The sequence below is a fragment of the Melopsittacus undulatus genome, chromosome 2 (assembly GCF_012275295.1).
Source record: "Melopsittacus undulatus isolate bMelUnd1 chromosome 2, bMelUnd1.mat.Z, whole genome shotgun sequence".
Lineage (NCBI taxonomy): Eukaryota > Metazoa > Chordata > Aves > Psittaciformes > Psittaculidae > Melopsittacus > Melopsittacus undulatus.
In genome coordinates this window covers 12268695-12290710 of record NC_047528.1, presented here as the reverse complement: position 1 = coordinate 12290710, position 22016 = coordinate 12268695, and positions in this window count along the sequence as shown.

Sequence of the window (22016 nt, the reverse complement as noted above, 5' to 3'; positions counted from 1 at the left end):
AATGACTGAGTGGATTTCTGGGAAATTTTGATGTATAAAATATTTTCTGAATCCCTCCCACACTTGAAAGCAATGCATGAACCCCTGGACATTAGTTCATGTAGCTGTAATATGCACTTGGGTAATTCATGGAAATCCTACATACAAAGTGTTAGTATGACAAACAAATCAGTTTGTTTTGATCTAATTTCAAACTATTAAAAATACTAACCCAGATAAAAGATTCAGATTATACATCCTACAGACATCAAAATAAGCTAAAAGAAATACCAAGATCATTGTTTCCTAGTGCAAAATGGTGACCAATGGATGATTATATATATGCTTAAATTTGTGCTATTTGGAAATAAAAAATACAAATTAAATGAAAAAAAAAATATATAGTATTAGTTTTCCATATTCAACAAAGTAATAATAGCTATCTGGAACTGAAGCTCAGTCACACCCAAGAAAGGTTTCTGGAGTTGATACTGACCTGCTGAAGAAGTTATGATATCCTTAGAAACCATAGAGAAAAATGAAATGTTTTTCCCAGTAAAGTTGAATTCTGTCAGTAAAATGACCAGTCACAGAATCACAGAATCACAGAATGGTTTGGGTTGGAAGGAACCTTAAAGATCACCCAGTTCCAACCCCCCTGCCATGCACAGGGACATCTTCCATTAGATCAGGTTGCTCAAAGCCCCATCCAACCTGGCCTTGAGCACTGCCAAGGATGGGGCAGCCACAGCTTCTATGGGCAACCTGTTGCAGGGTCTCACCACCTTCATAGTAAATATTCCTAATCTAATCTAAATCTCCCCCCTTGTCAGTTTAAAGTCATTACCTCTTGTTCTATCACTACATGCTCTTGTAAAAAGTCCCTCTCCAGATTTCTTTCTTTCATTGACCTGTTTGAAATATTTTGCAAGATACAGCCAAATCTGAGGTCTTGAAGTTTTCACATTTTTCAGTCCTTGCTTTTATGTGGCCAGTACAAAATATTTCTTATAATTCCCTGTTGTAGTTCAACATGTCCACACAACATTTGTGATCTGGAATGCTTGCCTTAGGCATGGTTCTTGAACCATGCTATTTTATGTGTATGTAAAACCTTGTGATATCTGAAATAAGCTCAATCATTACATCAAAATATCCTGAAAATGTTCTTTTTGGGTTTTGTCCCTTTTTGAAAACTGACGGTTTAGGACTGAGATACTCAAACTTGTGAAAATCCTCGGACACGTCACCTTGATGAAACAGAGCAAACAGCCTGCCTGCCATTGAACAGATGTTTCCTACTCATTACTGTTTCTTGCAATAAACTGTAACTAATAGATCAAGCACGCAATTATGAGGAGTCTCGCATTTACTTAAGATTATTAAACTTTGTCACAGGACAAATGTATACACTTACTGTATTCTTAAAACCCTGCTCCAGAAACTATCCTTCATAAGCAAGCAAAGTTTAGCTTCCTTGCTGTTAGCTGGATGAAGCTTTTTTGGATCATGAACTAACAGTTTAATACTACCTGTATTTCTCCAGAAATCATAGGGAGAAACACAAGAACATATCATACCTTCTGATCTCAATCAGAAATCAGAAATGCTATTGAAATCACTACATTTACTTCTGACTAAAAGTTCACATGTGAGCAGTTATTTCATGTTTCACATTTTGCATTGATCACAGCATGTTAGCAGCTGGAAACTCTTTCAACATGACTCTTTTAAATGAGACATACATATTCCATGTTACGTTTAGTGAGATATGTGAAGCTGCATGGAGTAAATTTCCAGGAACCATCTTTAAGGGCAGACAGCTTTACAATGCATGTCATCAGCTCTTCTTTGTACAGCATACAATGATGGTAAGGACATCATCACAGGAGTGCTAAATCAGGGCTGAGGCATCCTGGAAGTGGTTTGTGTTTTTTTAATAACATTTTCTCAAGGGAAAATTACCTTGCAGACATGCCAAATGAGTTAAACTGTGTATTACTTTGTAATAAAGGTAAAGCTAAACACAGCAACATTTATAATTCTTTATAATTTGCTGCCCACAGATTTTCCCTTGGTTTAATTTATGTAGCTTTCTTTGTGTTTACATATGCATATATACTCTCTCATGTACATGTACACATTGTGTAGAGTGTGCGGAACCTTAGAAATTACACCATCTAATCAATCTTTTTCTGGTAACTATGGAAAGATTAGAGAAACCTTTAATTCTGTGCATTTACTTAATTCTACTGGATTTGAAAACATAATGGAATAATTTTTCAATGTAGTTCAGCATGTTTTATGCATGAGTAATAACCATTAAATCAAATTATTCTTGTTTATACCTTAAAAATAATATTCTGGGTGAAATAGCAACACAAAGATTTATTGGGTTTTAATTTCTTCTTCTGCAAGGACTATTTCTCTTTACAAAAATTGTAACCTTTCTTTTAAACAGGAATTTCTAGAGGTACATGAGCTCTTGCATTACTGCCTTCCAATATTAAGCAGTATGCAGACATTTTGCTGTATTAGTACTGTTGTATCTGCCTGAGTAACAGTTACACACAAGTTATATTGTGAGTCCTGCATTCACAACACTTATTAAGTTAATGTTAAAAAGGTAATTGCAGCTTTAGAATTACTTAACTTTTCCTGGGTTTAGTGTTAGAGTATAGATCAGTATGCAGCCTTAGCTAGACATACACGTACTCTGGATCTGGAAGGATCAGTGGCACAGCTAGGGAGGAGTCACTGCTGAACTCATAGGAATATCCTGGAACATTTGCAGAGAGCATTCAAAATAGTAAGCTGACATTCTGTGCTCCCCAGCACCATCCCGTAACATGGAAGACTGGAGGAGAAACAAGAAATGAAAGAGGATGGATAACCCTTACCTAGCACTGAGCAGTAACATGAATGAGGTTTCATGTAAACAAGTGACAGCCAAGCTCTTGGTTGGAAAAGTAAAACTGAGTGTAGGAAAGGGCTAAGGGAGAAGATATCGATAACTGTAATTTAGAAGAATACAGGTCTTTTGAATCACAGAAAGCACCATTTCTGAAGATGATCAAATAATAATAATTGAAAACCAAAAAATAACAGAGAGCAAAAGACATCATTTCCTAAATGTAAGTTGTTGTATAATCAATTATGCTTTTTTTAAAGCAGGAATGATCACTATGAATAATAAGAGAAATGTATTCAAATATTAGTGGATTAACGTTTTCTTGTTAGGAAATTAAGGAATATACACAAGTACTTTTTGTTCTATGAAGTGTGGGATTAGCACAGCAGAACTATTAAGAGTGATTTGACTTGGACTCAAAACATCTGGATGGGTTCCCAGGTGTTATTCATAATACTATCACAGATGTAATCCTAGATTTAGCACATATTTTCTCATTAGTCTTGGTTCCCTTTGTAGACAACAGAAGCAGACATCCTTGTGTCTGCATCCTACTTCTTCACAATATTTCCTCTGAAGTCTCTCTTGGCATATATTAACTACAAAGTTTCACCAGAATTCCCTGCCCCTGTACACTAAATATGTATTATCCTGCACAAACAACACAGTAGACTATGCCACACGCACGAGAACATCAGAATTTGCAAATGAACTTAAGTTCCCATGATAAGTCTATTTAATGAAGAAGCTTCAGTTATTGAATAAATTTCTCTCAGTTACTGAATAAATTTCTCCAAAGGTATTTATGACTGGTGTTCAATGCGACGGTGACCTAGCAAATTGCACATGACTGCTCCTTTCCAAGGAAGTTCACCTGGAAGAGCAGAAATATGCAACAGAAGTGCAGAAATAACCAAAGAACAAAGTGTTTACAATCGAATGCTGCATTGAGGGCCAAAGTAGCCTGCAATACGCCTGTACTAATTCAGCCCTTCAGCGTGCAGGTGTATCTGTTTTATCATCTAGAGGACATGCAAATCACTAACACATGCAAAGAAGGACCTGATGTTACAACACGTGCACCTGTGATTTAGAAGGCAAATCAAGGCCTTAGAACAGTACACTACATAAATTACTATAAACTCCATTTGACTTAGAAATCAGAAGGCTTGCTGTATATTATTACATGATAGTGCACTGCTTGTATTTTGTATCTCACCAAAGGTTTAAAACTAACTACAAACAAAAATCTCCACACTAAGGTTCATAAACAATCCCTGATATTCATAATTTATGATTCATTTATGCACAACTGTCAAGATAATTTTGCTAGAGCAGAAAAATGGGGTTATGTCAAGAGACAGTGGCTGACTACTTGCCTTCTCTTTGAGTTAGTATTTCAGATTTGGAAACGCTAAACCACTTACAACGAAGTAAATTACTGACAGTCCTTCATGTTTTTATCCTTTCACTCTAAGATTAATTACTTTGCAGACACTTTACAGAATTTTGGTTTGCCTTTCTTTGCATGGGAGTGCATTCACATATAAAGAGGAATGACAGATTGAGACTAGGAAATTGCTTTCATTTTCCCCCCATACTACTAAATAACCTGTCTTCTGAATATCAGGCTAAAAGGTCAATAACTAATTTAGGATCCTGTTTCTATAATTCTTGAGATGAGCAAGCCTTGACTTCAGGCAAGATGGTCTTGTGTTGAATGCTTTTTTAATGTGAGAAAAAGCAGAGGAATTTGGCTCATGCTTTAGAGCAATCACTGAAAAATTCACAGTGCAGGTTTTATTTTATTGTATTATTTTATTTTTTCCCTTTTCTTTTTTGTTGAAAATCTGTTTTCTGAACATTCCTGCAAAACTCCTGGGGCAGTTGCTACAGCTTTGTATCTCTGATACACTTTTAACATTTTAGACATAGCTTTTGAGCTTACTTATCTGGAATAGGATCTACACCCTATTAAGTCTCAGATTTTTCTTTGTCTGAGTAGGTTGCATTAGATCAGTGAAAAGCCATAATCTAACTGTCCTTTAGTCTTTTCACAGGTGTGAGACCTACCAGGTTCCCACAGTTTCAGTGCTATGGGCACACAAGTTTGAAGTTCATTCATATAAAATGTACATTTAGCTTTCTATGGTAGAAAAAATAATTTATTCCTTCTTTAGCAAAAGACAGGCATCCACGGAAAAGAGCAAAATCACCTCTATGTATCTGTATTTTCCCTTTCTTCTTACAGTCTTGAGAATTTGAGGGGGGTGAAGGTCAGACCATTCCTTGGAATTTCAGGGTATTCTGTTGCACATGCCTTTTCTTTGACATCAAGGTATACTCATCTCACTCCTGCAATCAAATTTGTTCTTTTCTTAAGCAAGACTTCTGTTAAGATTAACCTTGACTGCTTTTCTTTGCTACTTTTTACTCATCTCAGTAAATGATGGTGGAATTCCATAGAGATGTTTGTTTTGTTGTTTTTTGTTTGTTTGTGGGTTTGTTGTGTTTTGGTTTGGTTTTTTTAATAGTTGTAACTGAGAAACAGCAGCTTGAAACCCATGCTCTTCCTGGGGGATTTTCCACCCCAGCCCTCTCTCTTTTGTCAACCAGGAAGTTTTTGTTGGTGTTTCAGTTTATGTTGCTGCCTTAGTTTAACTGTGATTTGGCCACCCTTCAGTCCATCAGGTTAACAGCTGATGATGGTTGTTCTGCAGCTTCATCTACACAAGCAGATTGATTTCTGTTAGAGAATTTGTCAGCTTGTAATGGACTTACCTAATAGCCCTTGCAGAACTCAGTAGTATAGTGTTTTTAGCAGTTAAGTATCATTCTTCAGTGACACACAGGCAGATACCCCTGACTGTCCCAGCAGCTGTATTAAAATACATATCTTCCTGATTGTAGGAATGTGACTTATTGTGCAAATATGTGACGTATTTACCACAATATCATATATGCCTGTTACTTAAGAGTCTGTCTCACTACAGAATGCATTTTAAGTTCACAAATTCCCCTTCAGAGTCCTCCTTTTCTTCCTCCTTAACCTACACAACCTCCATAACCTACATATTCTCTCAAACACTACAAATACATACTGAACAAATATTTACAGAATTTCAAGCTTATTCTAACTGCCCTTAAAAAAAAGCTAATTTATTATACCTAGTATACTTAGTATACAGGAAGTTACTGTTTCAGTTTTAATATACAAAACAGTGCAAAGGAGGAGGCTGAAAACTATAGCAAGACACTGCTCAATGACATTTTAATGGATACAGGCATAAGGCAATCTGAAGTATGTTCTTTGCTGTACACTCCTATGCCATTGGCCTTTAGGAAAGAAGGATGTCTTCTGATCTCTTTCACATTCTGTCTCCGACTTTGTGTGACCTTTGCCAAGACACATTAGTAGGGTGTGCAACATCCATAAAATTAGTAAACTGTTGCTTTATTTGCTCTCTTGAGGCTTGTGAAGCTTAATTAGTGAATTTTATAAATTTTTTCTAGACTCACAAATGCAAAGTGCTATAAGGACAAAGTTTTATTGTCACTTTTCCTTTGGGAAATGAGTTTCTTAGAGCTGTGGGAGATAATTAGTCACATTTTGCAGGCTGTGCTGCAGCTAAAACCACCATTAATCTCTTATACAATATGAGCAATACTTGCTCTCACAAGTTTGACACAATCAGATGTTGGCTCTGGGTTTCTGACTTGGCCTTTTCCTGCCCTTCCACAGGGCTTCCACTGCTAGGATGTTAGGAATTATTCCATTTCCTTTTGTTTACAAATGATGAAATATTTTCTCATTTCTAAAAAACTTCTCATATTGGATGTTTAGGAAGTATATTTTCCCCATTTCCTTGCAATTGACCACAGTTGTAGCCACAGAAAATCTAGTTACTCTCAAAATACTTGAAATAGCTACAAACCATTTTTGCTAAGAGATCTCGTAATTTAAATAAAATAATTTGCTCTGAGTTTTCTTGTATAGGCTGTGACTGATGGCATTAAGCCTACCTCAAGCTGCCTCTCAGCTGGCCTCATGCAAATGGACCAGTCCTTTTTTTGAGCAGCCAATGTCACCTCCCCTCTTCTGAGGAAAAGTACATCAATCATATGGAAGTCAGCTTTGTTTAGTGCAGTTACAGTTGCTTGATTCCTTTAGTGGCATTAGTAAAGGCTTTAAGTCACTTCTGGAAAGTTTATCTTATGGGCTAGATTTTTTAAAGTAGGTGCATGAAGGTGTATGAATATACGCGTGTCATGGTTTTATTCTCCTGATGTCTCTACTTTATGAAAATTTTTGAATTTTCTGTCTTAATGTTTATCTAAGTTGCATAACAATTTTTTTATTTTTTTCAGACAGATCCACTTAGTCAGAGAAAACCATGAGGTTATAGTAACTTATTGCGTTGTTTAGCTGGGTTTTTTTTAACATTTAAAACATATTCCCAAACTTGCTTGTCAATCTCAATTCTAGTTGTTTTCTTTCTTAACAGCTATCCAGGTAGTTTAAATCTTTTACAGCATCTAAGATCTGTGCACTGGGGAACTAAACTAATTGATCACAATAATCCTTATCCATGTGAACATTCTCATTTAACAGCAACCTCAGTTACAGTACCCATGTTCTTCTCCCATTTTACTATCACACACAGTCTGTCAGCAGGTCCAGTTTCTAGGTAACTTGAAGAAAGGGCTTCCATTGCTCATAAACTCTGCCATGCCTCCTTTTTCACTAGCCAGTCCTACCTAAGCAAGCAGTACTATTTATTTTGCTGTTCTAGTCATATGACTTCCCCAAATTTCTGTTATGCCAGCTAAGTCATGTATGTGATCATAATCATAAGATGCTGTTTACATTTCTTGCATTAATAAATACTCATATAAGATGCTAATCAAATTTATTTACCACACACTTTGTTTCACCTCTAGTTATGATATGAATTATCCTCTCACCTTTGGTTCACAGACCTTCTGCCAAGTTGACTAAAAAGGCAATAAGAATAATGCTATGACCTAATTTAAAGTTCTCAGTTAGTAGGTCAGCATGGAAAGGCTGTCTGGTTCTATTCTTCTTCATGAGGCAGCTATCAGCAAGCTTGTGGAACTTCATCCTGTGGTATAGGAAGTCACTATCTGGAAGTACCAACACCACAGATAGATAGGCCTTCATCACCAGGATAACCCTGTGCCTTCTGGAGCCTCAACTTTTACCTAAGAAAACTGACAATTATGCTATCCATGCCTTGAGGATCCAACTCTAGCAGTATTTGTAGTACCTCTGCAAAAGAGAATCATGGAGTAGTGGCTTGCGTGAAGGCCACAGCATACCTACATCTTAAACTTGGTCTCCCTACACCTCCTCTGCTTCACAGACTAGCAACCAGAGCAACATGGCATCCCTAGAGTTCACTACTATTTCTCACCAAGAGATCTGGGTATCCTGAAGAGTGTCGCTGTGAGATAAGATTTTATATCTAGGGCCTTACTGATTTTGGAAATCATGCCATGGACTTTCAAAAGTGTATCACCAGCACAAGCCAAACTTATGCTGGTGGCATGAAATATTTCAGCAGTTCTGATGTATTGAAGGCAGTATGCTTTCCTCCTGATGTTTATACAGCATTATGCACAAAATGTCCATATCCTACAAAGGGCCAACAGGGCTCAGACCTCTTTATTGTCCATTCAACATTTACCTGCAGTCACATAACAAACATTCAGCAGCTGTCCTATCACGTGAAGCAACATATAAAAGGGAACATTTGTACTCATCATACATAATCAAAATTCCAGTGCCATGACACATAAGATGTAAAAATTAATTTTGACTCTTAGAGAGCATCCACTACAGAGATTCATGTATTGCAATGTGTTCTCTCTCAAAAATCAATACGCTTCATATTTTTATAATAATAAATGGCCATTTGTGCAGTGGGTGAAAACAGTATTCTGATCAGGCAGTGGAAACCAAAGTGTAACCCATGCTGCACTTCATTCCTGCAGTTCTTACTCGAACCCTACGGTGAGTCATAGCTAATTATATATTTTTTTTTCTTCCATTAACATGGTTCTTTGAATATTCCAGGTTTGAAAATGTTACACCTGATGCTAGCAAAAAGCTTACCAAATATTAACATAAAATATTTTCATATAAAACAAAAATAATGAACTATGCAATCTAATTTATATACAGACTTTATATTTTTCAGAGTAGAAAGGTGTTTATTGAATCTAGCTGATTTACTTATGTAACCACAGAAAGAATGGTCTCAGTCCACTGCACAGAACAAACAGACTAAGAGAGAAATACTGTGAACCTATGTGAAAAAGTGTGTTCCTATCATCTTGCTTTCCTCTTCTACTGGATATTTATTCATGCATCTCATCCTAGTGAGAGAAAACAAGAGGGAAGCAATTTGAAATATGCTATCCACCTCTTGCATACTCTTCTTTTCCTTGTTCTCTGCACACAAACAGTATTAAATTCCACCTAAACAAAGATCCACAGAGAAACAAATTAAGATATAGATAAAACAGTGTTCAACTGTGTTTGGAAATGCCTCCATCAGAAAGTGGCAGCATAGTTTTTTGCACATTTTGTGCTGATAGATAACATGTTACTGGCATCCTGAAGAGTGGCATTTTCATAAAGCTGAAGTAGAGTGCTTTATGTTGATAACCTTCTAAATGGGAAGCAACGTAGTACATCCTTTCTCTCCCCATTTAGTTTGTAACTGTCATCACCTGACAATTCCAGTTTACCTTTCAGCATTGTAAGATAAAAATGAATTCTATACTTCTCTGGTTTATTGTGTTGTGGTTTTGTTTTTCTCCCCAAAAATCGATTTCTTTTTCAGCACATTTATATGAAATGATACTCCAAAGCAATAAGGCAGTAAGTCTAAGAGGTGGGCAAATTTTATTATTTTCTTTTTTATACGTTTCTCTTAACTTGATAATGTTAAATGTCAGCAGCAGGCACTTGTTTGAATCAGTGCTAGCGAGTTTGACTAATGCTTTACAATTTAGGCATGGCTTTTGAAAATATTGCTGAATACTGTTTGCCTGTCTAAAGTAATGAATGTTATGGTTATATGGTTATTTGCCATCACCATCAATGCAGTTAATGTTAATTATTAATGAAGGTAGATTACAGCCTTCCTATTACCTTTCTTCTGGGGAAAACCTCCAAAGTAGTACTGAAAACACCGTGGCAAGCCTCCTGTACAGCACCTCTTGCAGTGTTGCCCTCACTGTTGTAACTGATGGGCAACATTTCTTCCCAAAGAATTCTTAATATACTCAAAAGCTTGTAGCTGTACAAGACTCAATTTTGACTCAGTGTACCTCCTACTGACAGTCACTGATAATTATCAATAGTTAGAAATACAATGTTGCAAAGCAACATGCCAATTTTGACAAACATACTTCTGAGGTTTTTCAAAATCAAGGTTTTTTCTTATTTTTTCCTTCATTTTCTTTTTTTTTTTTAATTTTACTCTTAAGATGAAACTGAGACAGTCATGGCAACTGCTACATGCAGGGTATGTAGACAAGACAGACCTGGTTTCAGCTCTGATCCATGTTATTAAGAAAAAGACTGTGAACAAAACCCCTTATCATCATGGAAGCATCACAGATGCTACACTATAGGATAAATATCTTATTGGTGATATACCACAGTTTCACCTGATGAAGGTTTTCTATTTTGTCTAAACTGGATTATACTGGGGCATGATAAAGATAACAGGATGGGATTAAAGATAACAGGAAGGGATTCTATAGGTACATCGCAAATAAAAGTCAAGACTAGGGACGATATGGGCCCTCTCCAGAAGCTATTGAGAGAACTGGCTACCCTGGGTTTGGAGAAGGATGAGGTTCTTAATGACTTCTTTGCCTCAGTCTTCACTAGCAAATGCTCTGACCACACCACACGAGTCTTGGAAGGCAGATGAAGGGACTGTGAGAATGAAGACCTTGGGCCCACTGTAGGAGAGGATCTGGTTCAAGACCATCTTAAGAACCTGAACGTACACAAGCCCATGGGACCTGATGAAATCCATCCACAGGTCCTGAAGGAGCTGGCAAATGAGGTTGCTAAGCTACTGGCCATCATATTTGAAAAATCACTGCAGTTAGGTGAAGTTCCTGACAATTGGAAAAAGTGTAATATAACCCCTATTTTCAAGAAGGAGAAAATGGGTGACCCAGGGAATTACAGACCAGTCAGTCTCACCTCTGTGCCTGGCAAAATCTTGGAGCAGATTCTCCTGGACGGCACAATAAGGCTCTCTCTTGTGAAATGGATCCGCTCTCTTGTGAAATGAAACAATAAGCAAGAAACAGATTCCTGTCCTTTATTAATTAGAAAATATTTAAGCTGCTTTTTGTACTTGTGAGCACAAGAACTCCCATCTACCACCTCTGACAGGGCTGCCCTAAACAGTGTGGCAAAAACGTGCAGGATGAACCTATCTCAAACTCTGGTGCTAAAGATGATCCAACTGCTATGGGATATTCCATTATTGATCAAGGATAGGGAAAGACTTCCTTGTTTAATCACTGGGGATCACTCTGTGGAGGGAGGAGACCAGAGAAAAGTTAAGTTCTAGTCTATCTCATAACCATCTTAATTAATACAGCTTTAATTATCCTGCTTTATGTAAGGCTGGCATTATATCTACCTGGGAGACCAGTCCTGAATTCTTCCAGCTCAGGCTCCACAGGAAAGGAATACCTCACTGGGAAGTCATTATGAAGCTGTGATGCGAGTTTTTCACTGCTCCGTTTCACAGTGTGGGTGTTGAGTGCACATCTACTGGCACAAACTTAGGCACCAGGGTAACATGTAATAGAAAGTAGATGCACACAGAGTCTAAGTATTCACAAGCTCAGGCAAAGGCTGATCTGGCATTTTAAGATTTTTTTTTTTTTTTATATTGGGTACCCACAAACTATTATGAAAGGGACTCTGAAGAACTTCACATTCCTTCCTCTATTTTAAAAAACACCCACACATTATAAATGCATGAAGATATGCGCTGTCCATACCGGTATAAGCAAAACCAACGTAACTGCTTTTAGCTGCAAAAATTCCTTGCTATGTATCACCAAGATCAAAAATCAATACTGAAAAATGAACTCAGCAAAACTAAATTAACTGTGCAAGTGATGTGGACATGCTCTGCAAACTTTCCTTATGCTGGTTTTAACCCCTTAAGATATCAGATGACTACTACATAAGGGATAAAGTGCAGTTTTATGAGTAGCTTGCTTATGATGTTTTAGTACAATTCATTAGCACAGCTTTCAAGGTAAATCTCATCATGAAGTTTCCCAGATACATTCTGATCACTATGATAAAGGATGATTTCTATTCAAAGATGGACTGAAATACATGGTACTTTAAGGATTTGCTTCAAATATCAACAAAGGCAAATCACATTTGACCATTAAGAAATTACTATATATTCTTTACTGTCATATAGATATTTAATTTCAATTTTTGGTGCATTCTATCTACTCTTTCTTTCTTTTTACATTAAGCACTGTAGATGCTTTTGTTCTGCAGTTTATTAAATTATGGCATTCCAAACATTCAGTAAAGTGATCAAACCAATATATCATAACACAATTTTCTAAGACTCACTGATTCAAATAGGCTGCTGACTAAGACTGCCAGAAAACAGTAAATGTTCAAGATTACTCAGAATGTTAATGTGAATTTTGCCTTCTGTCCCCTTAGCATTAATTAAAATTATAACAGACTCTTTCATCCTCTTCATCATTACAGCTTAAACAGCTTCTGACTGACATCTCAGCTGACTTATTTTCCTTCCTAAGTTTTCACATATGCCAGCCTGGCCACAAATCTAGTTGGCAATTTTTCTTCACATTATTTAGAAGTCTGAACAGTGTTGATGAACAGAAGGACCTGAGAATTCTTACTACTTCCAAGGACAACTTTTTCCTTCATTCATTCCTTATACACTTGAGAACTTGGACCTTAGTGAAAAGTAAAGAGTAGATGTATGAATCACCTAAATTGTTGTAGAAATAGTGGCAATTGAGGATAAGGATAAAAGTACTAGTTCTGACGTTAAAAATGTATGGTAAATGGGTAACATTATTAACTAGGTAGCATTAAGTGCTCTCTATTACATAAAATCTATTTAGAGGTGCAAAAAACTTCTATCTGATAATGTATTTCTCATCCAAAATCTGTTCTTCAGAAGAATAATGTCATGTGATTCATAAACATGCTAGAGAGAAGGGATGCCATCCAGAGGAACCTTGACAGGCTGGGCCTGTGTGAACACCCAGGCTAAGTGCAAGGTCCCACACCTGGGCTGACACAATCCCAAGCACAGATAGAAGCTGGACAGAGAATGGATTGAGAGCAGCCATGAGAAGGACTTCGGGATGTTTGATGAGAAGCTCAACATGACACTCGTCCTGTTGGAGTAAGCTCAGAGGAAGGCCAGGAGGACGATCAGGGGGGTTGGAGCATCTCCCATATGAAAACAGGCAGAGAAAACTGGGGCTGTTCAGCCCGGAAAAGAGAAGCTGCATGGAGACCTCATAGCAGCCTTCCAGTATCTGAAGGGGGCCTACAAGGATGCCAGAGACTCTTCATCAGGGACTGGAGTGGGTAGTGGGTTCCAAGGGGTAATAAGGTCAATGGGACATTTAGATTAAAGAAGAAATTCTTTAGTATGAGGGTGCTGAGGCGCTGGCACAGGTTGCCCAGAGAAGCTGTGGCTGCCCCATCCTTGGCAGTGTTTAAGGCCAGGTTGGATGGTGCTTTGAGCAACCTGATCTAGTGGAAAGTGGCCTTGCCCAAGTCAGGAACTAGATGATCTTTGAGGTCCCTTCCTACCCAACCCATTCTATAATTCTAGGTACCTGTTATTGCTTCTATGATGCAATTCAGCCAATATATGTAACATGTCAGAAGCATTCCATACACCATTTCACTCCTAACTAATGACAAGAAATACACCCAAGAGGGGAGTTACTTATCAGGTGTTAGCCTTTGATTCTGAGGACTTTTCCAGACCAGTCCCAGTGCAGTTTACAGGACTATTTCAATACATGCTGTTAAACTGTACATCAGCTTTCATAGTTCGATACACTATGAAAACATGTCATCCAATTCCAAATATTGTGTAGGTGTCTTGTTTTTCTTTAAGAAAACAGGCCAAGTGTTTTAAGAATATGTTTTTAGTTCTCACGTTACCCCTTCTTTCTCTCTCTGCTATCTGTTCCCTCATACCATCTTCCTAAGTGCAAGGACAGTTCTTAAAATAAAACCAGTAAAGTGCCTGTTTTTTTTTCATGCAGCTTTATAACAAAAACAAAGGCCTTAGTACTTTTGGAAACACGATAAAAGTTGTACTTAGGACAATTCATTCATTTCTTTTATACTGGCTACTGGAAAGTAAAAAGTCATTCATTGATTAGATGGACTGGGAACAAAGCAGTGGTCACTACATGAATTAATAGATACTGAGTTATATGGCTCCAGAAAAGCTCATTTATATCACAAAAGTAACATGGAAAGATCTTCACAGATCTTTCTCTCATTCTTTTGTGCTGTGGAATGATTAATGGATTAGGTATGTTTGTGTGTTTCTGCTCTCACATATCTGGGATTCCCAGTATCAACAAGTGCTTTCCTGATTCAACATCATCATAATACTTAACCATTTTCTAGAAGCAGAAACAAGTAAAAAAAAAAGTAATTTTTGATTTAAATTCTTCATCCTCTCTTAAGGATATTTCTCCTTTTTTGCATTCTCGAGTAAGACAAAAGTTCTTTTTAAAATAAAACAAAACATAAAAAAAATGAGGAAAAATATTTAAGGTTTTCATTTGAGATATTTTTTCATCTGCGGCTTTTGCACTTCTAGACTCAATACAAGTGACTGCAGTTAAATTAAATCTTCAAGCCCCTAATTAACAGCTTGAGAGAAATAGCAAAACGCATTCACAGAAGTTATGCACATATTCCTTCAATTAGCAGTGAAACACTTATCAGCAATACTGTCATTTGTACAGCTTCCTGCCTCCTCATCTGTTTTCACAGCAACACTGAACAAGTCTGATGCTGAAAAATGATCAAAATCTGAAGAGTTGTCAGTTTGCAGAGTCTCCAGCCTCTGCATGTGTGCTGCCACTCTGCCAAGGCCATGCCTTAAATACCAGTTATAACAAGGAAGACATGCATATTGTGTTGCATTAGTTGCTACTAATTTTCCCAATTATTGTGGCTAGCACTATTGATTCTGACATCAAAATGAACAAATTGGACAGGACAAAGCACTAGAAAAATCTCTGCCTAATTATATACACCCTCTAAACAACACATCCAACAGGACTAACCATGCCCTTATCATTGTTGCTACATATTCAAAATCCCAACTAAGGAAAACAACTTTTCTTTATATTTACTGTCTTACTGAGGTGAGTAGCTCGAGAGAGGGCGCCTTCAGCACCGGAGCAGGAGAAGCTCAGCGTCCAGAAACCTCAACTTAGTGCGGTAATTGCCACGGAAGGAGCCTCAAATCCCGGACAGGCCTTGCCCAGGAGCCGGCAGCTCTGCTGACGCGAGCAGGAACTCACAGGGGGCGGAGCCAGAAGGAGCGGCACCAGCCCTGGCTGATTAAAAAGCCTGCCACAGGGAGGGAGAACTAGCGGGAGTGTGGCGTGTTAGTTTGTATGAGCACGCATTGTATGACCAGGGCCCTGTTCGGGAGCTCTGCCCTGGCTGCCCCGACGGTGCCCAGCGTAGGCACCCAGACAGAGCCGGTGAGAGGGGAGGCTGCAGTGCAGAGCTCGGAGTGCAGAGAGTGCCTGCACTGGCCTCGTGAGGGGAGGGTGCACAAGGGGTAGGGCTGCACTCGGTGCTCCCTGGTGCAGGTCCGCCTGCAGCAGGGTCTGAGCTGCGGGACGTTGTCAATAGGCTGAAAGATGTCAGGGAAGCTGAGAGGAAGCTGCAGTGCTTGCTCGAGGCCCAAACTGTGCAGGGGCCTCAAGCTTCCCCTCTAGCTCATGGAGGAAAGAAGGAGGCCATTAACCCGGGAAGCTGGGAAATAGTAACGACTGGATAAAGCGTAATATAACCCCAGTTTGAAGAAGGGGGAAATGGATAACCCAGGGAATTACACACCAGTCAGTCTCACCTCTGGGCTTGGCAAAATCTTGGAGCAGATTCTCCTGTAAGGGATGCTAAGGCACATGAAAAGCAACAAGGTGCTTGGTGACAGCCAGCATGGCTTTACTAAGGGAAATCATGCCTGACAAATTTGGTGGCCTTCATGACGGGGCTATGACGGGGTGGAGCAGTTGATGTCACCTACCTGGACTTGTGCAAAGCATTTGACACTGTTCCATATGACATCCTTGTCTCTCGATTGGAGAGACATCAATTTGATAGGTGGACCACTCAATGGAAAAAGAACTGGATGGATGGCCACACACAGAGTTGTGGTCAATGGCTCAGTGTCTGGCTGGAGACCAGTAACAAGTGGTGTCCCTCAGGGATCGGTGTCAGGACTGGTCTTGTTCAAAATCTTTGTTGCTGACATGGACAGTGGGACTGAGTGCACCTTCAGCAAGTTTGCCAACAACACCAAGCTGTGTGGTTCAGTTGGTACGCTGGAGGGAAGGAATGCCATCCAGAGGGACCTTGACATGCTTGTGAGGTGGGCTGATGCCAGCCTCATGAAGTTTAACCATGCCAAGTGCAAGGTAGGGCTTGTAATGGTTTGCCCACAGAAGTTGTGAATGCTCCATCACTGGCAGTGTTTAAGGCCAGGTTGGACAGAGCCTTGGGTGACATGGTTTAATTGGAGGTGTCCCTGCCCATGGCAGGGATGTTGGAACTACTTGATGATCTTAAGTTCCTTTCCAACCCTAACTATTCTATGATTCCATGATTCTGCTGTTTACTCGTTCACACCCATTTTAAGCTGTGCTATGTCTGGGATGATTTTTTTACCTCTCCGTGTTCAAAACCTGAGTTTGAAATTTGCAGCCTCTTAAATTCATAGATTTCTTTCAGCAAATTTCAAGAATAAGAACAGCGACAGCCCAATATTATAGGAAAAAAATCCAGAAAATACGTATTCATGTTTTTCCTATGACTTGATATTCAGTGTACCTAACTGTTGTCTTCTCCATCAGTTCTTTTTTTATAATGTCCCCCTCCTAGACTGTAAAATACTCCTGTAAAAAAACCTAATCCCTTGCAGACCTACCTCTAGCATTGTAACTTACAGTTCAGGCATTACAGCCGCATCTAATGCTTTGCATTTTGTTTCTGGATCATATTTGCCCCTTTTTTTTTCCCTATTTTTGTTTAGACATTCTGATCATCTGCCAATGTCTCCCAAACTGATGACATTTTAATAAGAGCTTGATGTTTGGAAATGAATGCAACAGAAATGAGGGGTTTACAGCTAAAAGAAAGGAACAACACATCTAGAGATAGAACGAATATAGAAGGATGTACATCTGCTGCATTACAGTGGAAAACAAATCATCGATAACAACAAGAAAAAATCCCTATCAAAACACTTAGGGAAAGAAAATGGTGAAAAATTCAATTGGAAACCATCTTGTCCTCAGACTTCTTCTTATTATACAATGATTTTTGATTTTTGAAGTGAAAAGCCACAGTAATCATGACAGAGATGAGAATTAGAATACTTGATTATATAAATGCATTAGAAGGGAAACTGGGTATTAGAGTGACAAGGACAGCTACAGGGATGTATTTTTCTGGCTTTAACATACACCACCATACACTGGAAAGATGAAACTTAAGATAGTTCTTAATTCTTAGAGATAAAATGATAAATGTAAAAGATTCCTTTCAAGTGTTTTATTGCATGTATAAATATCCATTACCTGAAGTTTTAATTAAATGCAATTCCTCTCTTTGTCTACATCACTTTCAGCACTGAGGCTAAGGAGAAAATTGTCACTTTTCATACAAATACAGATAATATCATTAGTTTCCTGAAACAAACAAAGAAAATGTCCTGTTTGTATTTTAATTCTTCCTAAATCCATGCAAAGTAGTTTCAAGTAGTGATACTCAGTGCTGCCCTGTTCCCATTGCTATTTCATAGAATCATAGAATAGTTAGGGTTGGAAAAGAGTTTATGATCATCTCTTTCCAACCCTCTGCCATGGGCAGGGACACCTCATCCTAGTCCATGTCACTCAAGACTCCATTCAGCCTGGCTTTGAACACTGCCAGGGATAAAGCATTTATCTCTTTGGGCAACCTGTTTCAGTTTGCCCATACTCTTTACATATAGGTGAAAGGATTTTAGCCTACCTTCTGGAAGGAGACCGTTATCAATTAACATCTATGAAAATTGCTGCATGGAGAGCAAGAGAAACCTGAACATGTAAGAGCTGATTCCATATTCTTATCCTTTTACAATTTTTTTGTGGGGGCAGGGTCAGAAAAAACAGATTTCCAGAGAGTTTAGAGGTTAAGCTACCTTACTAAATTAGGTAAGACTAGGCTAAACAGTAGAATTCTACTCTTATAGTTCCGTGAATTCTGTGAAAGATACTGTAATCCAAAGACAGGACCATTAGTCACCAAAATCCTATGCACATATGAAGGGCTACTACGTTTCAGCAGTGGATTAAGTTACCTCTGAGTGCTTTTCATACAGGCACAATCAGTCTCTAAGCACATTTAGGACCCTCCATCATTAAATGCCCTTTACAAATACAAATACCTAAACAGTATCAAAGTTATTCCACAACTGCAAAGCGGCATATGAAGTAGACTAAGAAATGAATCATTGTGTATCACAGAGAAAACTAGCTGCATGCAAGTAGTTTATGACAAATATTTTACACAATAAGTTTGTTGCGGTTTAAACCCAGCCAGTAACTCAAGACAAAGCTTCATCCAAGAAAGAAGGCTGATTTGTATACATAAACAGACACACATGTTTGCACATACTGCAGACAGGGACACTAAAACATAGGTATATTGAAAATAACTGACTGAAGAAGTAAACTATTTATCAGCCCCATTTCATTAATAGAAGAAATGCCTTATTAATTTAAAATTAAATAAGAAGCACAATTCTAAGGAACAGACTAGTCTTGTTTTGTAAGCCTCTAGTTGATTTTAAAGCACTTAATTTTGCGGGCACTGAAGGGTAGCAAAAGCAGTAGAAACACTGCTTTTTTGATTTGTGAATGCAGAGAGAATTTTTGAAATGGACATTCCAGAACCAACCTTGTTTTGCTGTCAAGCCTGGTCCTACCATCCAGATTCATACCACCTGACTCAGCCACTTGACACACTTCAAAATGTAGTAAGTACAGTTCCTCTTTCAAGTCAGGGACAAGAAGAAAACACTCCGGAAAGCAATATTGCTTCCTGCGGGCTAATTGAAAGCAACCAAACCTGATTCTGCATGTCACAGTCTCCTTAGGGCTGTACTCATAGCATTTTTACTATATTTCAGGGGGAGGCAGGAAAAGGAAGTGACGCTTCATTAATGCCCAGTTGTAAAAGTGCAGTGGCAACTCACCACCTAATTTCCGCTAAGAACTGGATTGGGCATGTCAAGACAAGACCCATGACATGCATCAAGAGTTTTCCCAGCTGGTTTTCTCCTACAATTGTAGATTTAGCCTAGACAAAAGCCTGTCTCCTCTGTGATACAAGTCCCATATGTCAGACCAAGCAGAGAATGTAAAGTTGTACTGCCCATTAGCCACATGCAGCCCAGCAGTTAGTTCTGTCCAGCTCTAACCTGACTTTCAGAGAGACAAGTAAGTCTGTAAACGTTAAACAATCTAACAAATAGTAATAGTTCACCTCATCTTTTATCTATAGGCTTCAGAAAAAGGCAACTACACTATTAAAATGTCAAGATGTTTGTTGATACTAACAAGGCCAAAAATAGATTTTTTAAAATGTGAAAAATGAGGGCAGCAGAATGTAATAGGATCTCAGATGACCTGAAGAAAGCCCATTTACTGTTCTTTTGCTGTGTACTAGAACAGGCCAAATAAAGCTAATTTATCTCAGAAACAGCAAACTGCTTTTTAGTAAATGGCCCACAAGGGGGAAATAAAAACATTAGAGAATCTTTGACATGGTAAATAATTAAGAGACTGGTCAAAATCTTGATAGAAAGTCCCCATTGCCTGCAAATTACAAGACTCAAGGGTACTCCTGCAGAAAAGGAAATGTACGGTAACACAGGAAATGGCTCAAGTGACAAGTCCAACACAACATTAAATATTCAGTAACAGCAAGCCCCAAAAGAAGGGAACTTTACATCATGATCTAATTTAGGCCCTGTATCATGGGTACTTATACATGTTAATGATTCAAGGGATGAATTCAAATAAAAAACCAACAGTGTAATAACTTTAGAAAGGAAGTACATTTATAGGTCATATATATGGTAATAACCTCTTAAATTAACCAATTAAGTCATAAAAAGCATAACTTGATATCATAATTAAGTATTCTATAAGCCATTGTCCAACAAATACTCAATGTTTTTCCTTCATTTGATGAAACTTTAGAGGCAGTAGACCATACTAAAATATTTTTATTTCATTGAGCTACAGTAACTCCTGAGAAAGAGTGATTCCCAAGTGCTATGGTGATTTTCAGCAAAACCACCTTTGCTTTTAGTAATCCAAGACCTGTGCTGCTCTACCTCAGTCAAATATCTCCCTCTCAACTGCAACAGCCCAACAGGACCCAGTTCTCCATATAAAATGCCAGTTCAATGAAATCAATGAAAATTGTGTCATAAAAAATGAGGTAACATATATTAGGCAAAGACAAAACCAAATTTTCAGAATGTCAGTTACTCTACAGTGTAAATGTAAAACAGTACTTTGAGTTATTCTAAAAATCAAATAAATGTAACAAATTGTAATCAGCTCTACTAGGTTGCCCTAAATTAAAATGGAACCTCAAAATAATCTTATTATTGCACTCATTCCAGCAAGTAATCCTTTTCTGTTTTTTCTTATTTCCTTATCCATTACACTCATGTTACAGCTCTTTGCACCTACAAGCAGCTTAATATAAATTATGAACAAAGCCATTACTTAAGACATTACACTAACCTTGTATCTTGAGATAGCAGAACATATTTACACCTACAGAAGGCAGACTGTGTCTGCTCATGCATTGCAGACTTGCTAATATCAAAGGTTTGAGCAGCTGCTAAGCTCCACTTTATACCAAAGTGCATGAGTCTTCTATGAACAAGTATTGCTCTGTGACTAATTTAAAGCTAGAGACTCTTAGACCACTTGTAAATAAGCCATGACTAAACAGTGGTTACAAATTGTGAACAACTATTATTCTCAGCAAGCTTTGGCTTATTAAAGAGGTAGAAATGAACATTTTTGTGTGCTGTCCTAATTTTTTTCAGATGGTGATGGTGTGCTTGGCACTATACAAAATTCAGATCTGAAAAGAACCCTGTTAAGAAACATTAAATTCAGATATTGAGGGGCATCCTTTACATGTGCTGGTTAATGTTATTACAAATTCAGGGTGAAGTGTCATGAACAAACATGATTTCAGAATAGCAAGGTGCTATAATAGAGAAATCAATAATTTAACAATGCACCTTTGGCTAATTGGAATTGATGGACTTGGCAGAAACATTTAGCAGGAGCACTATGAAATAGGAACCAAAGCATCAGAACAGAAAAGAGTTTGAAGCACAGGAATAACGATGATGAATATAAAAATAGAATGAGGAGAAAGCAGTAATACAGACTGTTATGCACATTACTTTAAGAAAGCAACCAGGAGCTTCATTTTTCCAAAGTCCAAAAATATCAAAATGACCTGAAAACCTAGATTGCATTTTCAAGCTAATTGAGGACAAAAATCTCACATAAATTTCAGAGATAAAAAAATGACCTTGTAAGCAAGTAGAAGAATATCCCTCTGACCCTCTGAATCTTTCCCTGCTCTTTCAGGATTTACTAATTAAAACACACAGTGCTCACAAATCAACATTAGTTACAGACGGCAAACAAACTTAAAAATAATTGCACAAGGGAGATGAGTTCTATATGTATG